This window comes from Dendropsophus ebraccatus, chromosome 14 (assembly GCF_027789765.1).
Source record: "Dendropsophus ebraccatus isolate aDenEbr1 chromosome 14, aDenEbr1.pat, whole genome shotgun sequence".
Classification (NCBI taxonomy): Eukaryota; Metazoa; Chordata; class Amphibia; order Anura; family Hylidae; genus Dendropsophus; species Dendropsophus ebraccatus.
Window position 1 is genome coordinate 12371769 of NC_091467.1, and position 12262 is coordinate 12384030.

General features: G+C 44.4%; 1 protein-coding gene across 2 annotated transcripts in view; it reads right to left on the reverse strand.

Annotated features, from left to right (window-relative positions):
• LOC138772999 (CMP-N-acetylneuraminate-beta-galactosamide-alpha-2,3-sialyltransferase 2-like) overlaps positions 1 to 12061 on the reverse strand; it is a 40658-nt gene extending 28597 nt beyond the window's left edge. The window contains exon 1 of one of the 2 annotated variants that reach the window (XM_069953857.1): positions 11973 to 12061. The gene's annotated coding sequence lies outside the window, so the exon portion shown is untranslated. Of the gene's footprint in view, positions 1 to 8237; positions 8301 to 11972 lie in introns of those variants that run through there. The other variant, XM_069953856.1, reaches the window with a different exon arrangement.
• Positions 12062 to 12262: the final 201 nt, after the last annotated feature.

Below are 12262 nucleotides of genomic sequence, written 5' to 3' on the forward strand. Positions count from 1 at the left end.
TAACCGGTTAGGCTCCACCGCTATGTAACCTGTATAGGCAACCTAAGGGGGGTCATCCACACAGCAGTGTCAGACTGGGGTATCTGTGGCCCACCAGAGGAAATGATCCTGGGGGCCACCAATGAAGAACCAGTGAGAATCAACATGTCAGTCAGTGTTAGTGCAGGTTCTAAAGCTGGGGGCCCACCGGAGGATTGTCTGGTCCTCTGCTGGGCCAGTCCGACACTGTGTGCACTGTCCATATATATGGATGACATGCTACGGGACTGACAAGATCATCATTCATAATGATGCCGGGAGTTCTGAAACTGTTTAAATCTTTGCACAACTATACTGACAGTCAGTACAGTAGCGCAAAGATTTAAAGTGTCACGGATATATATATATATATATATATATATATATATATATGCATGCAAAAATCAATAGTACAGCCGATTTTAAGAAACTTTGTAATTGGGGTTTTTAGGCAAATCTGCATTCAAAAAGACTTTCCCCAGGTCCCCCCTCATCTCTCTCATTCACTGCTCATTATCAGGAAATCTCGACTCTCTTACATCAGCCGAGCCCTGTGTAACCTATGGGGAGGGGAGGGGGAGGAGGAAGATTAGTCACCAGCAGAGAACAAAGGATTACACAGTGGGAGCTGTGTGAAGGCTGGTATTCAGAGGTCAGGGCTGACTGCAGAGGAGATAGCCAGTGATGTAGCTGTAAATTAACTCTTTGTTGTCTTGTTTTGGTGCCTCATCTCCCTCCACCCCTCCCCTCTCCATAGAGAACCATGAAGACAGGGGGGGAGAGCTTCAAACTGCTTTTTCATGATAAAATTGCATTTTTCAGCTAATAAACCCGATTACAAAGTTTCTTAAATTCACCTGTATTATTGATTTCTGCAAAAAAATAAAATTAAATTAAATGACAGTGACACTTTAAACTGCTTCAGAGCTTCTGGCATTGTCAGGAATCATGATGCCGGGAGTTCCAAATTTCAGTCCTTTGTGCATCTTTCATGCATGGACACTAAATGCGGAGAACGTGACTACTCCCTAAGGTAAATCTGGAAGATTTATTCATCTTCCAAACTGCTAACACTGATAGATGGGTGTCAGGCCAGAGAGTCACATGGCACTTTTTATATATCCATCTGTGCTTGCAGAATGTAGAAAAATGCTTTTATTCTTTGGTCTAGGAAGAAAAAGGTGTCCCTGAGCTCCTGAAGTGCGAAGACCTGTAATACCTCCTCGCTCCACCTCCCATCCCTATTCTCGCTTGTTACTTAGCTTCCAGCTGACGGAAGTCTGAAGATTAAATCTTTAAAATCAACTGGATTCAGAAAGTTGTAGAGAATTAAAAATATCAAGTCATCCAGTACTTATCAGCTGCTGTACGTCCTGCAGGAAGTGACGTCTTCTATCCAGTCTGACACAGTGCTGCCACCTCTGTCCATGTCAGGAACTGGCCAGAGCAGGAGAGGTTTTCTATGGGGATTTGCTGCTGCTCTGGACACTTCCTGACATGGACAGAGGTGGCAGCAGAGAGCGCTGTGTCAGACTGGAAAGAATACACCACTTCCTGCAGGACATACAGCAGCTGATAAGCACTGGAAGACTTGAGATTTTTAAAAAGAAGTAATTTACAAATCTGTATAACTTTCTGACACCAGTTGAAAAATGTTTTGTTTTGTTTTTTTACTAGAGTATCCCTTTAAAGTATTTTTTATTAAGCAGAAATCTGCAGTGATATGGGGATTTTGATCCATTTTTTTAATATCTAATATGGCCTGTGTATATATCTTACTGTGCGGCATTGTTTATGTGGCCTTTGAGAAGACAGGTAGAGTTTTCGCTGACTGTGTATGAAAGTAAATGGGATTGCTGGCAGGGACAGTATGTCTAAGAGACGTCTGGAAAATAAAAAATCCCCCGGGGTATAACTCTAGTGGAATAGCTTTACAACACTAATGCATCAAGTGCTGAGAAATCCCATCAGCCAGATGGAGGGAAATACTTTGTCACCTAAAAATATGGAAGTTTTTATTTATGATTTGATATTGTTCTGATTGCCGGAGTAATAGCAGGAATATCAGAAACCCCACTGCAGCCTGGGTCTTGGATTCCTAATAATCCTTCGCCTGTCCAGGCGTGATGGGAATTGTAGTTTTGCAATCGCCATAGGGCCGAGGTTCCCCATCCCTGCCATAAATAATAGATATCAGGGTGATACATGTATCCATGGTTTCCTGGCAGCTTTAGGGCTGCATCCAACTTCCCCAGCCTCTTTGAGTCAAATGCTGAGCGTTCCGGTTTGGAGAACGTTGCCAAATGCCAGCAGTTTGGAAAGTGCGCTCAGCTCGTGATTTCTTCCAAAATATCACCCACCAAATGATGGCTCCAACCAACACAATGTATTATCCATCGAAGTTGTCTAACTGTTCTCCTTTTCCCCCACTGCCACAGTTCAAAAAGGTGCCTCGTCCTCACTTGACCCAGGAAGTGCCCACTGTCACTGGCCGAGACAAGTCACTACTACACCACCCAATCTCTGGCCAAGATTAGTCACTGCTGCGCCCAATCACTGTCCGAGACAAGTCACTGCTGCACCAATCACTGGCTGAGACAAGTCACTGCTGCACCAATCGCTGGCTGAGACAACTCACTGCTGCACCAATCACCGGCTGAGACAAGTCAATGCTGCACCCACTCACCGGCTGAGACAACTCACTGCTCCACCAATCACTGCCCGAGACAACTCACTGCTCCACCAATCACTGCTCGAGACAACTCACTGCTCCACCAATCACTGCCCGAGACAACTCACTGCTCCACCAATCACTGCCCGAGACAACTCACTGCTCCACCAATCACTGCCCGAGACAAGTCACTGCTCCACCAATCACTGCCCGAGACAAGTCACTGCTGCACCAATCACCGGCCGAGACAAGTCACTGCTGCACCAATCACCGGCCGAGACAAGTCACTGCTGCACCAATCACCGGCCGAGACAAGTCACTGCTCCACCAATCACCGGCCGAGACAAGTCACTGCTGCACCAATCACCGGCCGAGACAAGTCACTGCTGCACCAATCACCAACTGAGACAAGTCACTGCTGCACCAATCACTGGCTGAGACAAGTCACTGCTGCACCAATCACCGGCCGAGACAAGTCACTGCTGCACCAATCGCCAACTGAGACAAGTCACTGCTGCGCCCAATCACTGTCCGAGACAAGTCACTGCTGCACCAATCACTGGCTGAGACAAGTCACTGCTGCACCGGTTTGGAGAACGTTGCCAAATGCCAGCAGTTTGGAAAGTGCGCTCAGCTCGTGATTTCTTCCAAAATATCACCCACCAAATGATGGCCCCAACCAACACAATGTATTATCCATCGAAGTTGTCTAACTGTTCTCCTTTTCCCCCACTGCCACAGTTCAAAAAGGTGCCTCGTCCTCACTTGACCCAGGAAGTGCCCACTGTCACTGGCCGAGACAAGTCACTACTACACCACCCAATCTCTGGCCAAGATTAGTCACTGCTGCGCCCAATCACTGTCCGAGACAAGTCACTGCTGCACCAATCGCTGGCTGAGACAAGTCACTGCTGCACCAATCGCTGGCTGAGACAAGTCACTGCTGCACCCACTCACCGGCTGAGACAACTCACTGCTCCACCAATCACTGCCCGAGACAACTCACTGCTCCACCAATCACTGCTCGAGACAACTCACTGCTCCACCAATCACTGCCCGAGACAACTCACTGCTCCACCAATCACTGCCCGAGACAACTCACTGCTCCACCAATCACTGCCCGAGACAACTCACTGCTCCACCAATCACTGCCCGAGACAAGTCACTGCTGCACCAATCACCGGCCGAGACAAGTCACTGCTGCACCAATCACCGGCCGAGACAAGTCACTGCTGCACCAATCACCGGCCGAGACAAGTCACTGCTGCACCAATCACCGGCCGAGACAAGTCACTGCTGCACCAATCACCGGCCGAGACAAGTCACTGCTGCACCAATCACCGGCCGAGACAAGTCACTGCTGCACCAATCACCAACTGAGACAAGTCACTGCTGCACCAATCACTGGCTGAGACAAGTCACTGCTGCACCAATCACCGGCCGAGACAAGTCACTGCTGCACCAATCGCCAACTGAGACAAGTCACTGCTGCGCCCAATCACTGTCCGAGACAAGTCACTGCTGCACCAATCACTGGCTGAGACAAGTCACTGCTGCACCAATCACCGGCCGAGACAAGTCACTGCTGCACCAATCACTGGCTGAGACAAGTCACTGCTGCACCAATCACCGGCCGAGACAAGTCACTGCTGCACCAATCACCAACTGAGACAGGTCACTGCTGCACCAATCACTGGCTGAGACAAGTCACTGCTGCACCAATCACTGTCTGAGACAGGTCACTGCTGCGTCCAATCACCGGCTGAGACAAGTCACTGCTGCACCAATCACCGGCTGAGACAGGTCACTGCTGCACCCAATCACCGGCTGAGACAAGTGACTGCTGCACCAATCACCAGCTGAGACAAGTCACTGCTGCACCAATCACTGGCTGAGACAAGTCACTGCTGCACCAATCGCTGGCTGAGACAAGTCACTGCTGCACCAATCAATGGCTGTTCAGGCACTTCCTTACGTCGAGACAGGCACCAGCAAGTGGTGAGCATAGGGGACCTGACATAGTCCACACAATAGTTACAGGGGATTTTTTATTTTATTTGTCTTATTCCACATTTAAAAGGTAGTTGTTTCATCACAGACATAGACTCATTGGATATAGAACACTGCAGGAAATATTACATGGTGTCACTTGTGTTTACCAATTTGACTGGCTTCCTTATAGACTATAGACTGTGGGGGTCCCAGGCATGAGACATTCTGACTATGACAGTGTTTCTTAAATTCAGTCCCTAGGTCCTGTTTTAAGGATTTCCTTGCTAGGTGATATCATTATAGTTAATGCATCAGGTATCACTATGGGTGTTCTTTATATGGGATATCCTCAAATCATCACCTGTTGGGGTCCTTGAGGACTGGCGTCGAGAATCACTGTACTATGACGTCTGTCTGTCCTAATATAGTACATAGAGAAGCTGGGACTGTCTGGTCTGTCTGTGCAATAGGTTATATAGAGAAGCTGGGACTGTCTGGTCTGTGTGTGCTATAGGTTATATACAGTAGATAGGACTGTCTGGTCTGTCTGTGCTATAGGTTATATACAGTAGATAGGACTGTCTGGTCTGTCTGTGCTATAGGTTATATACAGTAGATAGGACTGTCTGGTCTGTCTGTGCTATAGGTTATATAGAGAAGCTGGGACTGTCTGGTCTGTCTGTGCTATAGGTTATATAGAGAAGCTGGGACTGTCTGGTCTGTCTGTGCTATAGGTTATATACAGTGATAGGACTGTCTGGTCTGTCTGTGCTATAGGTTATATACAGTAGATAGGACTGTCTGGTCTGTCTGTGCTATAGGTTATATAGAGAAGCTGGGACTGTCTGGTCTGTCTGTGCTATAGGTTATATAGAGAAGCTGGGACTGTCTGGTCTGTCTGTGCTATAGGTTATATACAGTGATAGGACTGTCTGGTCTGTCTGTGCTATAGGTTATATAGAGAAGCTGGGACTGTCTGGTCTGTCTGTGCTATAGGTTATATACAGTAGATAGGACTGTCTGGTCTGTCTGTGCTATAGGTTATATACAGTAGCTGGGACTGGTTTGAATGTGAGGCCTTCCTTGGAGACTGATCACATGGACTCTGCATATTCAGTCCTGCATTTCTGCACTGTAGCCTATCACTGCTAATGCAGTCGGTTACAGAGTTAGAACAAATCTTCTGCTCAGTTATTTAACTGCTATTTATATATTCCCTGGAGAAACTCCGCAGCCAAAGCAAACAGATAGAATGAGATCCCTTTATACTGGGGAATCCCAAGACCATTCACCTGTTTACTAGCATGCTGCAAAACACACATATCTCATCATACATATATCATAAACATCATATATACATCATAGACACATCATACATATATCAGAGATACATCTTACACATATACACACACACATCACACAGACACATCATACATATATCAGACATTATCATACATATATCAGAGACATATACATATACACACACATCACACATACAGACATCATACATATCAGGGACACATTATACATTTATCAGAGATATTATACATACATCAGAGATACATCTTACATATATCAGACATCATACATATATCAGACACATCATACATATATTATACCCACATCATACATATAGCATACACATCATACATATATTATACCCACATCATACATCAAACATCATAGATATAGCATACACATCATACATAGATCATAGGCATAATACATATAATCACACACACATCATACATATATCAGAGATATCATACATCATACACATCCTACATATATTACACACATACATAAGAGACACATCATACATATATCAGACATCATAAATATATCATACACACATCACACACACATCAGACACATCCGACATATATTATACATACATCAGAGACACATCATACATATATCATACACACATCATATATATATCAGACATCATGCATATATTACACACACATCATACATATATTATATATACACACACACACAATACATATATTATACACACACACATCATACATATATTATACACACACACATCATACATATATCACAGACAGTATCGGACAGTACAGGATCAGTACTGAATAGAAAGTTGAACTTAATTCCTCACATCCTTCTTACCTCAGCCCAAATCCTATAACAGAAAGCTGCGGAGCTTTAATATAACTCAGTAAACAGCAGCTGGGGTCACTGTGGTCGCCCGTCACAACCCGTGTTACTAAACTAACAACAAAAACACCTAAAAGTAATCATCATTCTATTTTGTCAGCAAAGCTCCCTATCTATAGGCCGGGCCGTGTCCCTGCAGAAGCACCTGAGCCATGGCGGGCCGCAGCCAAACCGCTGGGGTCTGGAAATCCTGGAAAAATGGCCGCACACACAGAAGGGTGGACTGTGAGGAAGGAACGCTGAGGGGACAGAGCTGAGGCCTGGACATTCATATACAGCAAGGTTACTAAGGTTAGAATAGGATCTGCAGCAGATTTGATGCTACAGATTCAAGGCAAATCCAATCTGGACCATGAAATATGCTGCGGATCTGCTGCAGATTCTAATCTGCACCATCAAATCTGCTGCAGATCCTGTAGGTGTGAGTGCACCCTAAAGGGGTATTCCAAGTGAGTGCAGACCCCTTCCCAGATTTATAAGTACAGGGACCAATGGAGCATTGGGTCAGCTAGTGCCACATTCATTCTCTATGAAGCAACCAGCCATAGACTAGGGCGAAAATAGATAATGAGTTGAGCAGGACCGACCCACCGCTCCATTTAGCAGAGAGAGAATCAGGTCCCCATTCTTGGGGGTCCCAAAGGTCAGACAGCTATCAGACCCCCACCTTGTGGATAGGGGGGTGCACTTTTAGCAACTGCAATATCCCTTCCATTCTCGTTTCTGTGGCCAGTAGTGGCAGCAAGACCCCGAGACACGCAATCTATATGTAAAAATGACAGCACCTTACGGCTGTGTTCACACATGCAGTAACAAAATGAAAAAGTTCAGTCTTCCAGTACTTATCAGCTGCTGTATGTCCTGCAGGAAGTGGTGTATTCTCTCCAGTCTGACACAGCGCTCTCTGCTGCCACCTCTGTCCATGTCAGGGACTGTCCTGATCAGGAGAGGTTTTCTATGCTGCTCTGGATAGTTCCTGACATGGACAGAGGTGGCAGCAGAGAGCACTGTGTCAGACCACTTCCTGCAGGACATACAGCAGCTGATAAGTACTCCAAGACTTTTTTAAATAGAAGTAAATTACAAATCTATATAAAACTTTCTGAAACCAGTTGATATGAAAGAAAAAAAAAAGAGTACCACTTTAAATTATCAGATTATAAAAGGGAATAAAAAAAATAAAAATAAAAAAAAAGCAGAGAAGAATATTCTGGAAGAAGAAAGGCAGATGGCACGGTGCCCTGTAACCACTGGCAGAGCGGTCGACATTACTGAGCAATGAGGTTACCATATCTTACATCTAAGCTGAGGCTGAGGCATGTCCCTGCAGCCACTTGCTGGATCCTAATAATCGGGACAGACAAGGACTAACCTGCTCTGTGCACGTGTACATCTGCCAGTCCTGGTGCGGTGCCGTAAAGCCTTCACCCCCCCCCCCTGCCCCCCCAGAGGTGCCCGGCACCAGGGATGCCAGCCTGCCAGCCTCCTGCCACAGCACCTCCACAAAGTGGCCAATCTATCATGAAGAATAATCCGGAGGAATGGAAAGTCTTCTCAGGAATGTGTAGCCTAAGGGAGGAAAATACAGTAACCTGATCAGCGGTTTCTGATCTCAACTTGTGTCGTAATGAGAAGAAGTCCCGTGCCAGCGGAGGAGGATTTATAAGCCGGCTATTAGAAGAGAGGAAGCGGAGCCCTGCACTATTCTGCCTGCACAGCTGTAGGTGCTGACTGTTCCTGGAGGGGAAGGGGGGCGCTGTTACTCCGCAGGATCCTTCTCCCCAAACTCATTCACTTTACCAATAAATATTCTCCCGTTTTGCGTCGCTTCTTAACCTATAACAAATCATAACAACACACCATCCAATACCCTTGCTCCCCTCCAATGTAACCTTAAAAGGGGTACTCCGGCGAAAATGTTTTTCTTTCTGGTTTCAGAAAGTTATATAGATTTGTAATTTACTTCTATTTAAAAATCTCAAGTCTTCCAGTACTTATCAGCTGCTGTATGTCCTGCATGAAGTGGTGTATTCTTTCCAGTCTGACACAGTGCTCTCTGCTGCCACCTCTGTCCACATCAGGAACTTTCCTATGGGGATTTGCTGCTGCTGCTCTGAACAGTTCCTGACATGGACAGAGGGGGCAGCAGAGAGCACTGTGTCAGACTCTCATCCACACATCAGCAGCGGATGTTGTGTTGGACGTGAGGAAGCTTTATTATAGCGTTTCCCAATTAACTTTAATGAGGAAGTCGAAAACTGCAATAAATATGTAGGTATGTACAGGAACAGGAACCCCCACTGATCCTTGGGCTCCCTGCTCCTGTATTATAGTCAGCTGCGATGCATACATCACCCCTCACTTAGGATACTTCACAGGATATGGGGCAATATGTTTTGCAGCATTTTTTGCTTTGCATTTTTTTTTTCCTTTCAAATTGCCTGGTGTCAAAAAGTTATATAGATTTGTAATTTATTTCTATTTAAAAATCTCCAGTCTTCCAGTACTTATCAGCTGCTGTATGTCCTGCAGGAAGTGGTGTATTCTTTCCAGTCTGGCACAGTGCTCTCTGTTGCCACCTCTGTCCATATCAGGAACTGTCCAGAGCAGGAGAGGTTTTCTATGGGGATTTGCTACTGCTCTGGCCAGTTCCTGACATGGACAGAGGTGGCAGCAGAGAGCACTGTGTCAGAATACACCACTTCCTGCAGGACATACAGCAGCTGATAAGTACTTTAAGACTGGATATTTTTTAATACAAGTAGATTACAAATTTCTGGCACCAGTTGATTTGAAAGTTGTTTTTTTTTGCTGGAGTACCCCTTTAATAGTGACATTTGTTTTTGGGTCCATATTAGCTGCCGTTACCCACAAGTCGGCATCAGACTCCATGAGAAGTGTCGCTATACACCAGAGCGAACAAGCAGAACATGACCGGAAAAGCAGCATCACAGAAGCCAAATGATACAGGAAGCGACTACACAGCTGACACAATGTACAACAGAGTAAAGTAGATTGTGCATAAACAATTAACAAGCACATGAATAATAGAAGGTGTGTAAAAGCAGGGACACTTCAGAGGGAGCGCTTAGTGAAGCTGGCCCTGCGTTACTTACAACAAAACGGGTGGTGTAAGAGAAAAAAAGTGTGAACTATACGGCACTATTTTATTCTGAACTAACCCTTTAAGCGGAGTTCATACTTGTCATACAATATGTCAAAAATGCAGGACACTATGATGAAAGCTCTATTTTTAAGATCTTAAAACCCCTCCTGGACCACATTAATTCAGTCGTTAAAATTGAAAAATTTGTGGGGTTACTGGGGGAGCAGGACGAAGTGACAATCTGGCCCTATCGGGCACATTCCTGGTGGGCCGCTTCATATGTCGGTCAGTATTATGAGCCAAAACCAAGGTGGAAATCTTTATCAATATCATTGTCAGTTCCACCCTTGGTTTTGGCTTAAAATAAATAAATAAAAAGGTCACCAGTAGAGATGAGTGGACCCCAATCCATGTTTTTCAGGACTCTGTAGGGCGGCATCCAACTTCTTCAGCCACCGGTAATCAAATGCAGAGCGTTCAGGTTCGGATGACCCCAAGCGGCTCAAGGTTCGCTCATCTCTAGTCGCCAGGTTGTGGTGCTAACTACTGAGCTTACAAATATAAATGTATCAGAACCAGATTACATGGCTACAAACACTACAACATTCCCCGTCACAGGACTACAGAGACCAACAGTATCCAGCCGCCAGTCAGCTACATGCTGCATCAAGTGAAAAAAAAAACAAAAAACAACCTTCAGGAAAGCGAAGAAACAAACGTGACGAGAAATCAATAACGGGAGAGTGATTCATCAAGTGACAGTGACATTTACAAAAAAAACAAAAAAACAAAAACACTTTCCCCACGGCATGTGGAAACATTCGGGTCTTAGTAATTTCCACATTAACTATTTTTAAAGGGGCTTCAAAGAATTAAAAAAAAAAATTATTTAACTGTTTTCTTAATGCAAATGGTTCATCTATACAAGGCATTCACCTATATACTGTTTGCAGCTCCACACTATGTTTTTGAAACCGTATTTTTCATCCATTTTTGCAAAAAACAGATGGAAAAACAGATGCAATTTCATTTTGATCCATCTAGCAGTTGACTTCCATTATTTAAAAAAAAAAAAAAAACAGCTCAAAACGCATCATTTTTGTTTGTTTTTTACATACACAAAAAGGTACTGGACCTTATTTTTGTGTACTTTAAAAATAAAAACATGCGTTTTGAAAAACAAATTTTTTATAATGAAGTTATGCAAATGCAACAGTTTTTACACACACACACACACACATATATATATATATTTTTTATTTTTTTTTTATCAAAAACGGATTGCAAAATGTAGTGTGAACCCAGCCTAAGGCTCTATGTTTTCACTATGGAATTTAATCAAAAATACTCTTCAGCGCTCTTCTTGCCATCTTCAATTTCCAGGATCCCATTGGGGCCTTATAGAAAGAAAACAAAAAAAAGAATCCACCCAAACTGTTAAAATAAAAAAAAGTCATCCAGGATTACAAAAAGCACAGCTACTTTCTTGCAAAAACAGCACCACCCCTGTTCTCAGGTTGTCTGTGGTATTACAATTCACTTCAATGTAACTGAGCTGCAATACCCACATCCAAGACTGAGGACAAGTGTGGTGCTGTTTTTGGGAGAAAGTGGCCATGTTTTTCTAAGCACATTCAACCCCTTTAAACCCGTGGGAACTGAAGGTCCGTTAATTCCTCCTGTTGTTTTTGCAGCACAGCAAAATAAAATAAATTACATTCCTATTGATTAAATCTGCCTCTACCCCCGCCGTATCAGCTTTTCACCTAATTGTGCGAGTCATCACAGCAGAACACATTCGCTGACTCGGCCGTACACATAGAAACAAAGAATAACCTTGCAACGTCCCAACACTGCAAACCAACAACATTAAAGGGAACATAAAAAAACCCATAAAGGTCATGTGACTATGCGGGAGGCAGGTGTTGGGAGGGGGGAGTACGGTCACCTATTAAAGTTATTAAATTCTAACAATCCCAAGAAAGTTTGAATGTTACTTACTGGAAGAAGCAACGCAGAGATGACTTCTGCCACAGGATACTGTAAGGTGGAGATAAGGGGAGAACAGTTTCTACCGCAGCTCATTAGCAGAGCAGTAATGCACCGTCACACAGTAACCCCGCCGGCTGCACTGCCTAACTAAGCCCTCAACCTGCAGAACGGAACATGGACTGTCAATGAAGCAGCCAGCGAGGAGGAGCCGGGGGACTCATTCACACATATTTTATACATGGGGGTTTTACATCTTAAAAACTGCATTATTTCCCCAAAATTTTGAGGTTTATTTGCAT